The sequence below is a fragment of the Ochotona curzoniae genome, unplaced genomic scaffold (genome assembly GCF_017591425.1).
Source record: "Ochotona curzoniae isolate NIBS_2020 unplaced genomic scaffold, NIBS_Ocur_1.0 contig_1071, whole genome shotgun sequence".
Lineage (NCBI taxonomy): Eukaryota > Metazoa > Chordata > Mammalia > Lagomorpha > Ochotonidae > Ochotona > Ochotona curzoniae.
Genome location: NW_024464939.1, coordinates 1,210,472 through 1,224,327, shown reverse-complemented (window position 1 = coordinate 1,224,327; position 13,856 = coordinate 1,210,472). Strand labels below are relative to the sequence as shown.

Here is a 13,856-nt window from a genome sequence, read left to right as displayed (position 1 = left end):
TGTGCATATATATATACATATATATATAGAGAGAGAGAGAAAAGGAGAGACAGAGAGAAATATTCTCCATCCAATGATTCACTTCCCAAATGGCTGCAATGGGTGGTGCTGCGCCGATCTGAAGCCAGGAGCCAGGAGCCTCTTCCTGGTCTCCCACATGGGTGCAAGGTCACAAGGCTTTGGGCTGTTCTTGACTGTTTTCTCTGGCCACAAGCAGGGAGCTGGATGGGAAGTGGGGCTGCTGGGATTAGAACCGGTGCCCATATGGGATCCTGACATGTTCCAAGGTAAGGACTTTAGCCGATAGGCCATGGCACTGTGCCCAAAGTTAAGCATTTTATAGTCAAGGAAAAGTAGTTCTGAATTCCACATCAGACTAAAGAAACTTGTTTTTCTTTTGCTTCACTTTCTTTGCCTGGCTCTCTTGTCTATTGAAAGTAATCATGCTTGGCTCTTAAATGCTTTGTAAACGGTAAGAAGGGATAATGACATAGGTTAGGCGTCCCTTATTGAAAATGCTTGGATCGTTGGTGTTTCAAAAGTGTATTTTTTTTTTAACTATCTCTAATGTTGTGTTTGTTACAGAAAGAAGCATAGTTGTTTTTTTATTATTTTGTTAAAATGGTATCAGTGCATGTTGATTAAATTTTATAAGCAAATGAGTTAGAGGTTTTCATAACATTTCTTATAGTTTTGCAAAGTCTATTGGGAGCAGTTTTCCCTTCCTCTAGTAGATTTTTCTTAGCTGGTATGTTTGGACTTAAGAGAGGAGGAGCCCCTGTTTGCTATCTGGCAGAGGATTTCAGAAGCGCAGTTTGTGGCTCCTGGGGTCATGTCGGGAGGTGGGTGTCAGTTCTCTTTCCTCTGTGCAGACACTCGGTGAGGAGCTACATCACAGATTTGTTGGGAAGAGCTGTGTGCACTGGAAGCGTTCATATGAAATCATGATTGGCAGTTACAATCTTTCCAGTGACTCACTGCAAGTAAAAATGTATGCCATCTGGAAAGGAAAACCTCCGGAGAGAGCGTTGGGGGCTGCCCAGGACCAGTTGGCACGGAGAGGAGAGGGGACGGCGAAGGGCTGTTCAGACATCCAGGTGCGCTTACGACAAGGTGGTGGTTCAAGCAGAAGGGGTGCTCTGCATTGTGGCCCTTCAGAGGGAACGTCTGTTGAGGCAGGCTGATTGTGGGCTTGGCCATCCAGAAGGAAGGTACACACAGGTGCTCTGCATGGGACTGTGGGCGGTGGGTTGCAAGTAGATGGAACCGTCAAACCTCACTATGACGTCTGACAGTGAGGAGTGGAGGGCGTGGCATTGGCACCAGCCCGGAGGCTTTGCTTTTTCTTCCAGAGAGACTCCAGCATGCGTGATGCTGTGATTTTGAGACGTAAAAGGCGTAAGGGAGATAAGGATTTGTGGAGGGGATGAGGATATTTATTGCATGTAGAAAGAAATGTTCCATAACCATTGGGAGATATCTCTCTATATATCCCTATCTGTGTGTTTGCTTATGTTTATCTCTGCATCTGTATTTCTGTGACTGCCTTGGAGCTGTGTATGAAGCTTCTCTGTCTTTCCCACTGGCATCTTCATAACTACCACATGCCTGTCTCAGTTGGTTAAAGAGGGTCCTGTACGTTAAGACAGAGGGACTTTCCAATTTTTGAAATCCTATTACCTGAAATGAGCTACTACTGAATACATAGCGTATATTCACAGTGTGGTAAAAGGGGGGACTAAGACAAATTGTTCCCTTCGTATGGCTGGATTGCGTTTCTTTCCGCCCCTGTTCTCTTTCCCCCATTAGCACCTGCATCTCCCCGGGGCAGTGATCCACACCACATGATGGCCTTGTGTGCTTGCATTGAGGAGGATATTCATTTCACAACTTCTTAACTAATTCCAAGCCACTCACTTAACTAGTCGCCTTTTCTTCCCCCTAAGGGAAAAGGACGTTGGAAGGCAGGAAGGAGGAAGAAGAAGGGAGAAGGGAGAGAGAAATCATCATGACCTGAGTTAGCTCAGGTCGATACTGACCTGTGGTCTCAGAAGTGGCCATTTGGGCCTGGGTGGGTGTCATACTCTCATGCCTTTGGCTAAGCCATAACACACGAGGACTAGATTTCTGTGGGATGAGAGGTAGTGAAAGAAAAGCTAACAGACAGCAGCAGAGGAACTCTGCAGATGAATTGTGCTCCCCTAATTTTCCCTGGCCATCCCAAGGAAGCTTATGTTGATGTAAAACATGGCCCACTAAGGAAATGCGTAGTCTTTTTTTTTTTTTTTTCTTGGCTAGACCAAGCTTGGACATACATCTTTGGGAGAAGGGACACCTAAAAGTATCAGAAACCATCTTGAACCTTCTGGCCAGTGGTTTTGATTCAGGGAGGGCACGTAGATAGGCTTTCCTAGCTCGAAGCACAAATTCCCAACACTTTTTTGTTTGTCCTTGCTGTACAAGAAATGTTGGCACTCATGATCACGTTGGGCTTCTGTCGTAGTGCAGATAATATTCCAGAAATTCTCCCCTCTTGCCTTTTAAGGAAGTAGTATTGATGCTATCATAGTGATGCTTTTGGATGTGTCCTGATTGGAGCTGCTGTTAAAACAAGTTGATAATAACATGGAGAGTTTGTGACTGATCAAGTCGCTCTGCAGCTAATTCATCTAGTAAACAGTTCACAGGAAAACTGTGTTTTAGAGAATGACCTTTTCGATCTAGCAAGCAGCATTCTTTATTTGTCCATGAAATACTCTTTTTGTACTTTTCTACCAATATTTGGTTTGATTTCTCCCTATTATTCTGCATAGGGATATCTCTGGGTCTGGTGTGGTAGCCTTGGAGCTAAAGTACTCGCCTTGAAAGCCACCAGGATCCCATATGGGCGCCGGTTCTAACACTGGCCGCCCTGCTTCCTGTCCAGGTCCCTGCATGTGGTCTGGGAAGGCAGTTGAGGATGGCTCAAAGCCTTGGGACCCTGCACCTGCGTGGGATACCCGGAAGAGGCTCCTGGCTCCTGGCTTCGGATTGGCACAATATCAGCCGTTGGGTCCACTTTGAGGAGTCAATCAACAGAAGATAGATCTTCCTCTCCATCTCTCCCCCTGCCTCTGTATTCTGTACTCTGACTTTGCGATAAAAATAGTTTATCAATTAAACTAAGATCATAAACCTTCATGAAAAATTGTGCTGTATAATATAACAGAGAAATCTGTTTAGTGATGAATATGAAAATGAAATGTAATAAAATTTATGGACCTGGTTTCCTTATACATTGATTATAAATGAAAAACTTTAAGGTGCCGCTAGTGAGGCAAGGCAGATTCTTCATTTTTTTACACTTGATCTTAGCCAAAAGGCCGAGAAGCGATAGATTCATTTAAAAAAAACATTATTATTATTATTATTATTTTGGCAAAGTCAGATATACGAAGAGGAGGGGAGACAGAGAGGAAGATTTTCCTTCTGCCGATCCACTCCCCAAGTGGCTGCAACAGCTGGAACTGCACTGAGCTAAAACCAGAAGCCAGGAACTGCTTCCGGGTCTCCCACAAGCAGTGAGCTGGATGGAAAGTGGGGCTGCTGGGATTAGAACCGTTGCCCGTATGGGATCCTGGTGTGTTCTAGGTGAGGACTTTAGCTGCCAGGCTACCACACCGGGCCTTATATCATCTGCATTTTAATACCCTTCGTTATCAATTGGTATATAAATAAGATTGTATGTAAGGAATTTGCTAAAGTAAATTATACACTGTTTTAGCTTATTTTCAGCAACCCTCCAGGGGCCTTACCATATTAGTAAAACTGCCTTCTGTGGAGGACTGTGCTTCTTGGCGTGGTGATCCTTGAATGCCTCATCAAGAATGGCATTATTTGTTCAGGGATTTTGGATTCTCATGGATCTCCAGTGGCAAGGCTCTGGAATTTTGCCCTAGGAATTCTCCAGATCCTTCCCTTTTAGTCTGCTTCTGCGGGTGAATTTTCTTAGACACACGCTGGCGTGAAGCTGTGTTGCCTGGCTGGACACTCAGGTAGCCGGGTACTGACTCCTGCGCGTACACCACTTCCGGTACTTGGGCACTGACTCCTGCGCGTACACAACTTCCGGTACTTGGGCTCTGACTCCTGCGCATGCACCACTTCCGGTACTTGGGCACTGACTCCTGCGCATACACAACTTCCGGCACTTGGGCACTGACTCCTGCGTGTACACAACTTCCGGTACTTGGGCACTGACTCCTGTGCGTACACAACTTCCGGGACTTGGGCACTGACTCCTGCGCGTGCACAACTTCCGGTACTTGCACCTCGTGCGTCTCTGCCCTTGCGCCTTTCCGCTTCCTTTCTGCTGGTCCTAAAGCCCAGTGTTACTTCTTCCGTTTTAAACAAAGTGACTTTGATAGAGTTCCAAATCAAGTATATTTTCCACTAGGCCGCTGTGTTTCTGGAAAAATTGAAAGTAATTTTATAGGGCACAATTGTTTTACAAATCAGTAAAAGGAAACTGTTGCCATGAAGTGTGAGAGAGTGCATTTACCAAGATGATGCTACGAGAAAATGTGAAAGGTTTTCTTTGTTTCTTTCTTTCGCATGTAGGGATCTTAGAGTTATTTGTTGTTGAACACACTGAGCAAAACATTTACAAGAAGCAATATGACTGACAATATGTTGGACAGCTTTGTACCATGATGAACCGACCATTAAGAGATGGACATTCAGTATTCTGAAGTCAATTCTTTACACACTCATTTCTGATTGACTAACACACACGTATGTTATCTATTACTTTGAATTATTCCTTTTTAAAAAAGAGGATCTAGTGAAGCATCCAGCCCTGTGAATCTCACACCCTTCCATACATTTAATGATTTATTTATTTTTATTGAAAAGTTTCTATAGAGAGTATGAAAGAAAGGGTCTTTCATTTGCTGGTTCACTCCCCAAGTGGCTGCAAAGACCAGAACTGCACTGAACCCAGGAGCCAGGAGCTTCTTCTGGCTTTTCCACATGGGTGCAGGGTTCGAAGGCTTTGGACCATCTTTGACTGCTTTCCCAGGCCACAAGCAGGGAGCTGGAAGGGATGGTGGAGGAAGTGGAGCCTCCGGGACACGAACCTGTGCCCCTAAGGGATACCATCACATGTAGGCGAGGACTGTAAGCACTAAGCTACCATGCACCTTACCACCCCATCATGTTAAATCAATAAAGATCAATATGCAAGCTGTTATATTCCACTGTTTTGTTGTTGGAGAATTGCAGTTGTCTACATTGTGTTGTGGCAGAGCAGAAAAAGCCAGTGCCTGTGACATTGGTATCACGTGGTTGCTCTTTCATACCCCAGCGGTGGCTCCACTTCCAGTCCGGCTTCCTGCTCATGGCCTGGGGAAAAATAGCAGAAGATGAGCCACGTGTTCGGGCACCTGCTACCCACTTAGGAGACCAGAACAAGGCTCTTGGCTCCTGGCCTCAGCCTGGCCCAGCACTGAATTTTTAATCATTAGGGGAGTGAGGCTGTGGATAAAAAAAGTTACTGCTCTCTTTCCCTGACTTTCAGAAAACATAAAACAACATCGATATGCTAATATTTAAAGAAAAAAAAAATGCCCATTTACAGATTACTCCCATGTTCTTGGTTAACATCTTCACGCACTTGAACTTACTTAGTAGGAATAATTTCCAGAGTAGAACTGCTGTAACACAGGCTGTGAGTAATCTAGGCATAGTGGAGACAGACTGCATATTACCTAATCGTTGCATGAGGAAATTATTACCCTACGAAGATGTGGTAGTTGCCAGTCTGTGTTGGATGTATTATCACTTAGAAATCTGTTTTGTGGTGGTTGTTGTTGTCGGGTGAAAGATGACATTGTTCCAAAAAATGAAAGAATACTAGAGAGGTTAACCTTTTCCTCATGAAGTTAAAGCTGTTTCTTTCTATTGTGCATTTTCTACATCTCTTCACATTTTTGAAAAAGATTTATTTATTTTTTTTATTGGAAAGTCGGGTGTACAGAGAGGAGGAAAGACAGAAAGAAAGATCTTCTATCTGTTGATTCACTCCCGAAGCAGCTGCAATTGATGCAGCTGCCCTGATCCATAGCCATAGTTTTTTTTTTGTTTGTTTTTAAAGATTTGTTTATTATTGTTGGAAAAGGCTGGTCACATTTATGGGGAGGAAAACAGAGAGGAATATCTTCCAACAACTGGTTCACTTCGCAAGTGGCCTCAGTGGCTGCAGCTGCGCCAATCCGAAGCCAGGAGCCAGGAGTTTCTTTTGGGTCTTCCATGCAGGTGCAGAGTCCCAAGGCTTTGGGCCATCCTCAACTGCTTTCCCAGGCCACAAGCAGGCAGCTGGATGGGAAGTAGAGCAGCTGGCACATGAATCAACACCCAGATGAGATCTTGGTGCTTGTAAGGCAAGGATTTAGCCATTGAGCCATCACGCCATGCCCCATAGATTTTATTTTCTATTGGGACTTCAAAGGCCAAATTACAGAGTGAAAGAAGAAGGAAGAGAAAGAATGACTTTGTAATCCTTGGTTCACTCCTAATGGCTTCAGCAGTTAGGACTGAGCCAGGCCAAGGCCAGCGGCTTGGAACTTCCTTTGGGTCTCCCGCATGCATGGCATGGTCCCAAGGGTTCTTGGGCCATGGAAAAGCTAGGAATTGAACTCTGCCTCATAGAAGATGCCAGCGTTCCAGGTGGCAGTTTAATGCACAACCCTGACCCCATAGCACAGATTATGTTACATAAACTTTTTTTTTTTTTAATCATTAAAGACACTTTTTCACTGCTTTTAAGGGAAGTAAGAAGTTGAATTACTTTGCTCTTCCTGTGCCTGATAGCCTGCGTTTTTATGTGAAGTATCCCTTGTTGTTTTACTGTTTACTCATACTTGGTCCTGGGCAGTGTAATAAAGTTCTGGAACTGTGTATCAACTGCTGTGATACACACGATGTTATGTGATATATTATGCTTCTCCCCTTAGGAAACACTTTACTGTCATGCATGAGGCATCAGACGCCTGCAGTCATGTGAAGCTCTGTAAAGATAGACTGAGATAGCAGAATAACACTCTCATCCACAGGGGGCTAAGGCCCTTTAGGCTGGGACAGGCTCTTGGGGGGGAAATAAAAGACCTTGAGAGGAGATGAAGTTTATCCTTGCAAAGCAAGAGGGTGTGAGATCAGATAAGAGAACTAAGCAGAAACCAAGTATATTTTGGTTGTAGGTTACTGAAAGGTTTTTTTTTTGTTGTTGTTGTTCCTTTTTTTTTTTTTTTAAGATTGCTTAATTTTGGGCCCAGTGCAATGGCTCAGTGGTTAAGGTCTTCGCCTTGCTCGCCCGGGATCCCATATGGGCACCAGTTCTAATCCCGGCAGCTCTACTTCCCATCCAGCTCCCTGCCTGTGGTCCGGGAAGGCAGTTGAGGACGGCCCAAAGCTTTGGGACCCTGCAACCCGTGCAGGAGACCCGGAAGAGGCTCCTGGCTTCGGACTGGCATAGTATCGGCCATTGTGCTCACTTGGGGAGTGAATCATCGGACAGAAGATCTTCCTCCTCTGTCTCTCCTCTCTGTATATCCGCCTTTCCAATAAAAATAAAAATAAATCTTTAAACAAAAAAGATTGCTTAATTTTTATTGGAAGGCAGATTTACAGAGAGAGGAAGAGACAAATAACTTCTACCTGTTCATTCCTCAAATGGCTGCAATGGCTGCACCTGAACCATTCCAAAACTAGGAACCAGGATCTTCCTCCGGGTCTTCCATGTGGGTGCAGGGTTCCAAGGCAACAGGCCATCCTCTGCTGCTTTTCCCAGGCCACAAGCTGGGTGCTGGATGGGAAGCAGAGCAGCTGGGAGGAACAACCTATAAGGACAGGATTAACCAGCTGCACTCTCGCCCTGGCCTCAGGGATTTTGGTTTTTATCTTTAAGAATGATGCTAAGCCTTTGCGGCCCTTGAAAAAAGGGAGGGACTTGATTCTCTTGTTGTCATGTAAAAGTTCTTGAGTGCAGTGCTTTTTCTGTTTTGTTCATTGTCTTGTTCCTGTTTTCTGGAACAGTACTCAGCACTTTTGGCTCAAGAAACATTTTAGATTTTTTTTCCTTTTGCTTTTTTTTTTTTTGATAAGTTAGTGAATGCATTTGTGTTTGATAAATGTGATTCCATCTGTGGTCTGGCAAATAGGCTGCAGCTTTGTGTGAAGGGTTATGGAAATAGCTCCTGTACATGAGCGAGTGGAAGATGGTGGTGTCTTGGGTAAGGGTGCTTGGGTGCTGGTTCTTGGACGAGGGTGTGAAGAAGCAGGTTTTGGGAGAAAAATCACTTGAGGGAGGCACCCGTGGGAGAGGAAGATGCTGAGATGCTTTGCGCATGAACAGCAGGTTGTCTGACTCCCTTGAGCAGCCATAGCCTTTTCCAAGAATGATTTATTTGTTGGCTTTTCCTTTTGATTTTTGTCTTCACCATGCATAGCTAGATTAAAAAAAAAAAGATTTGGTTATTTTTATTGGAAAGTCAGATATACAGAGAGGAGGAGAGATAGAGAGGAAGATCTTCCGTCCCATGATGCACTCCCCAAGCGCCGCAATGGCTGGTGCTGAGCCAGTCCGAAGCCAGGAGCCTCTTCCGGGTCTCCCACGTGGGTGCAGGGTCCCAAGGCTTTGGGCTGTCCTCAACTGCTTTCCCGGGCCACAGGCAGGGAGCTGGATGGGAAGCGGGGCTGCTGAGATTAGAACCAGCGCCCAAATGGGATCCTGGTGGGTTTAAGGCGAAGACCTAAACCACTACACAATTGCGCCGGGCCCACATAGCTAGATTTTAAATTCCTTGAAAGTTACATTTTGTATCAAATTTATATGAATTTGTTATACACTTTTGAGCAAACATCTATGGAATCCCTCCCTTCTTAAAAGATTTATTACTTGAAAGACAGAGTGACAGAAAGTAAGAGAAAGAATCGTCACTCTACTGGTTCATTCTGTCATGAGTTCTAACTTGCATGTCTGGGCCAAGCTGAAGCCAGGAGGAAGACCTCCATTCCTGGTCTCTCGTGAGGCTGTCAGGGACCCAGGCATCTGCATCATTTGCTGCCCTCCTAGGCATTAGCAGAAGGTTAGGTGCAAAGTAGCCAAGCCTTGAAGCAATATTACAGCATGAAATGTGCAGCTTAAACTGCTGCACGTAATATCTGCATCTCTTTTACTATCCCTTGCTTTTTAAGGTTTATTTAATTTTAAAACATACTTTTATTTCTGTTTATTGGAAAGACAGGTTTACAAAGAGGAGAGACAGAAATATCTTCCATCTGTCTGTTTCCTCCCCAGATAGCCACATTGACCAGAGCTGAACTGATCCAAAGCCAGGAGCCAGGAGCTTCTTTGGGTCTCCCGCATGGGTACAGGGTCCCAAGGCCTTGGGCTGTCCTTGACTGTCTTCCCAGGCCACAGGCAGGGAACTGGATGGGAAGCATGGCTGCTGGGATTAGAACTGCTGAGGACTTTAGCCTCTAGGTTATTGCCCTGGGCACTTTTCTCCTTTTTTTTTTTTTTTAAGATTTATTTATTTTTATTGGAAAGTCAGATATATAGAGAGGAGGAGAGACAGGAAGTTCTTCTGTCCAATGATTCACTCCCCAAATGGCCGCAATGGCTGGAGCTGAGCCTAATTGAAGCCAGAAGCCAGGAGCCTCTTCCTGTCTCCCACATGAGTGCAGATCACAAGGCTTTGGGCTGTTCTTGAATGTTTTCCCTGGCCACAAGCAGGGAGCTGGATGGGAAACAGAGCTGCTTGGATTAGAACCTGGGATATGGGATCCTGGCTCATTTAAAGCTAGGACTTGAGCTGCTAGGCTATCACTCCTGGCCCCCCTTTCTCCATGCTTAACAACCATTTTCAAACTAGATATCTTTCTTCTTGCCTAGAATGTTGCTATCTAATATTCTGGCCATCTTGCCCTTTTTACTCTAATCTCTGCTCCAAATATGCCCATAATAAAAGTAATAATAGTTCCTTTCCCTTTGCCTATAATGTGAAGCTTAAATAGTACAGTTTTTGTTTCCAGAATACATTGACCTAAATTAAAAAAAGAAAAAAAAAAAGAATACACTCATTTGCATCCTATGTACTTGTCATTTCGCATGTTCACAATTTTTTTTTATAAAACAAGATCATTTATTTGAAGAGTAGACTGCCAAAGAGAGAGGGGAGAGGAGAGAAGTGGAGATGATAGGAGAGGGGAGGAGGGATGGAGGGAGGGGAAGAGAGAGAAAGAAAGAAAGGAAAAAAAAAAGAAGGAAAGAAAGAAAGAAAAAGTGACTTTTCCATCATAAGGCCTCTCTCCAAATGGCTGCAGCAGCTTGAACTGGGCCCGACCAGAGCCAGGAGCCAGTACCTCATCTGGGTCTCCCACATGACTTGTAGGGTCCCAGGTACTTGAACCTGCTGCCTGACCAAACACATTAGCAGGAAAGTTAAGAATCTGGTTTGGTAAGTTGAACAGCCTCAACTGAAAGCAGCACTCTGCTGTGGGAGCCAGGTGCTCAAGTGGCAGGCTATGCCACTGTGTCACAGCACTGTACCTGCCTTGATATGCTCATTCCTAGGTTGGTTATAGATAGCAGTCCTGGATATCTCTGTTTCCATTTCTTTGCAACAGTCTCAGAGTTTCCCCTCCAATCTTTGTTCTTAACACATATGAAAAATATGTGATGAATAGAAAATGTGCTTGAAGGTTGTAAAAGGTTTGGCTCACTAGTAATGGCTTTTCTCACCTTTTGGAATGATGCACAGTGTGGTGGATGTCACGTAGATGCGTATGTTCAGTTTATGGGCCCATGTTATGGTCTTACTGTTGATACAAAGAGGAGCTTTCAGTTGGTTTTATTATAGTTTTTAACTTTTTTCTTTTTTTTTAAAACTGTGTTTTCATCAAGTCATTCAGTGGATATTCCTTTGATACCTTTGCCAAGGTGTTTGCATGTGCACGTGTGTGAGAGAGAGAGAGAGAGAGACAGACAGACAGAGAGAGAGAGTGAGCGAGAGCGCTTTGTGGAGGAACAGGCAGGGCTAGGCAGTAAGAGTTCCTGTCTGCTGGTTCACTCGCAGTGGGCAGGGCTGGATCAGCCTAAATCTGGAACCCAGAAACTCCATGTGGGAGTTCCACCTTGGCGTTAGGAACCCGGTTATATGAGCCTTTACCGCTGTTCCCCAGGGTCTGAATTAGTGGGAAACCCAAGTCAAGAGCTGAAGCCATATAGCAAAGCCGTGATCTCTGCAGACAACTTAAGTGGTATCCTAACTGCCAGCCCGAACACCTGCCCCGTGAATTTTTCTTTCTTAAAACAAGAGACTCTTGTTTTCCTAAGGAGCTCTTAAGCAGAATGCTAGAGTACAGAGCAGATCTAGTTTAGTGAATTAGTGTGTTTAAATTCCAAACTGCTGTTATTTCCTTGGCAGCTTTCAGAGCCTTTCCAAAACGTGGCCAGTAGAGTAAGAAGCAGCAGGCACTGGGCTGAAGATGGTGACACGTGTGAGAGATGACATTGCTGATGGACTTGTGTCATCCGTGCCTTGAGCCCACCAGTACTCCTGTAACTACTTCTTTCCTTACTCAATGAAGTTAGTTACTGCTTTTGCTAAACACTGGTGAGTGCCCACTGATGCTGGGGCTGGAGTTGTGGCTTAGCACGTAGAGCTGCCGCTTCCCAAGGGGGCCTGGCATGGGAGACCCAGCTGCTCCATTTCCATTCCAGTCCCTTCCTAATGCGCCTGGGAAGGCAGCAGATGATGCAAGTGCTTCAGCCTCTGTGCCCGTTTGGGAGACCCGGAATAAGCCCCTGGCTCCTGACCTCCACCTAGCCCAGCCTCAGCCACGATAGCCATTTGGGGAGTGATTCGGGGATGTCCCCACTGCTACCTCTTCATTTCTCTCTACGACTCTGATTTTTCAAGGAACAAAAAGTATAAATAAAAAACTCTTGATAGCTGTGTTCTCCTTTGTGGGTGGTGTATTGGTCTGCCTAACAGGAGTCAGTTGAATGAGAGTTCTGGCTCTTGTCGTGTGCGTACCCCCTGGAATGGCTGGCTGTTTTCAGCACGTATCTTACCTGCCTTACTCATCCTTTACCTTTGCACAGGTAGTGAAGGACTTACTAGCATGTCTGACTGGGCATAAACTAGCTTTCCTTTCTTCATTGCTTGGCTCATTCATTCACTCCCTTGGTGAATAATCTACCTTTACCAATGGTTTGCCATGTCAGGCTCTCTGTTAAGTGTGGTGGGAGCTGGAATGAAAAAGCAGATGAAAATGTGTGTTTATTAAGTGGGCATTCTGGTTGGGGAATCATTCAAAAATAAGATGAATACCATGTACAGCTGGATAGGTGTGGTGAGGAAAGGGAGGGGTGCTGATGGCTGTCCCCGCAAGGAGAAATGCTGACAAATGTCAAAGCTAGTTTTCCACAAACAGTGGTAGATTGATACAGATGCGCTCGCTCTTTTGCCCAGCTTCCCCCCGCAGCCAGAGTTCATGCCCTTTCTGAAGGCATAGAGGCATTAGGCTGCCATTTATAAATTTGGACTGAGCCATTCCAACCCTGAGCCCTGGGCCTTGCTCTCATTAGCATCGTTCTCTCTATCTTCACCAAGCAGAGTACTAAAATATACCTTATACCCACACGTCTGCAGAGCTTTGAGCTTTCTCAGGTTAAATCTTTAGGTGTCTAACACTTCTTTCTCCTTCCCATGACCATGATGTGAATCATATGCCGAAACCCAAGATACAGAGCAAATGAAAGGTACTAAAAGCAAGAGAAGTTGTTGAGGATGATTTTATGAAGACCTCTCTCCTCCTTCCTGATCATCTGTTGGATCTCTTTGTTACCTCTATGGACTCGTGCTACTGAGCTTTTATTTTTAGGGTGTCCTTAAAGACCATTGTTCTAGTTTGGCGTTGTTATAGCACCGAGCTTCTCCAACAGTGGCCGTCGGCCACATGTAACCGTAACACGTGAGGAACGTAGCATAATGAGCGCTTAGGGGCGGCCAGTGAGGCTGAGGATCCAAATTTTAAATTGTGCTTCATATTTTTTTAAGATTTATTTATTTATTGGAAAGTCAGATATACAGAGAGGAGGAGAGACAGAGAGAAAGATCTGTCCGACCCATGATTCACTCCCCAAGTGAGCGCAACGGCTGATGCTATGCCGATCCAAAGCCAGGATCCAGGAACCTCTTCTGGGTCTCCCACACGGGTGGTGCAGGGTCCCAAGGCCTTGGGCTGTCCTCGACTGCTTTCCCAGGCCACAAGCAGGGAGCTGGATGGGAAATGGAGCTTCTGAGATTAGAACCAGCGCCCATATGGGATCCTGGTGGGTTCAAGGCGAGGACTTTAGTCACTAGGCCATGCTGCCGGGCCCAAATTGTGCTTAATTTGAATTGATGTTTAAATAGCTATAGATGGCTACTAGTTAGAGTATTGGAAATTGCAGTTTTCAAGCAATATCAGTCCTAGATTTAACCCTTACTGAGTGTAAGTGTCTGTGTTCTGGTTTTCTGTACCATGGATAAGATGCCGTTGGTGTTAACGGTGAACTTGAGAAAGGCATGCACCAAGTACTGGCTTATGATCTTTGGCAAATTATTTAGCCCTTCTGGGCCTCAATTCCTTTTTTTTATAAACTAGGGCAATTTATAGTACTTTTCCCTGCAGAGGTTTGAAATGAGAAAGCTCGTGCAGCATTTGAAATAATGCCTAACCTCGGCTTACGTGACTTCTCCTATTAGGGTATTTGTGCTTGCTGCTTATTTAATATTTTTTGGCTTGTGGAAATAAAACGTGCTTATTAT

General features: G+C 44.9%; 1 protein-coding gene across 1 annotated transcript in view; it reads left to right on the top strand.

The window, feature by feature from the left end:
• RUNX1T1 (RUNX1 partner transcriptional co-repressor 1) overlaps window positions 1–13,856 on the top strand; it is a 134,456-nt gene that overhangs the window by 52,458 nt on the left and 68,142 nt on the right.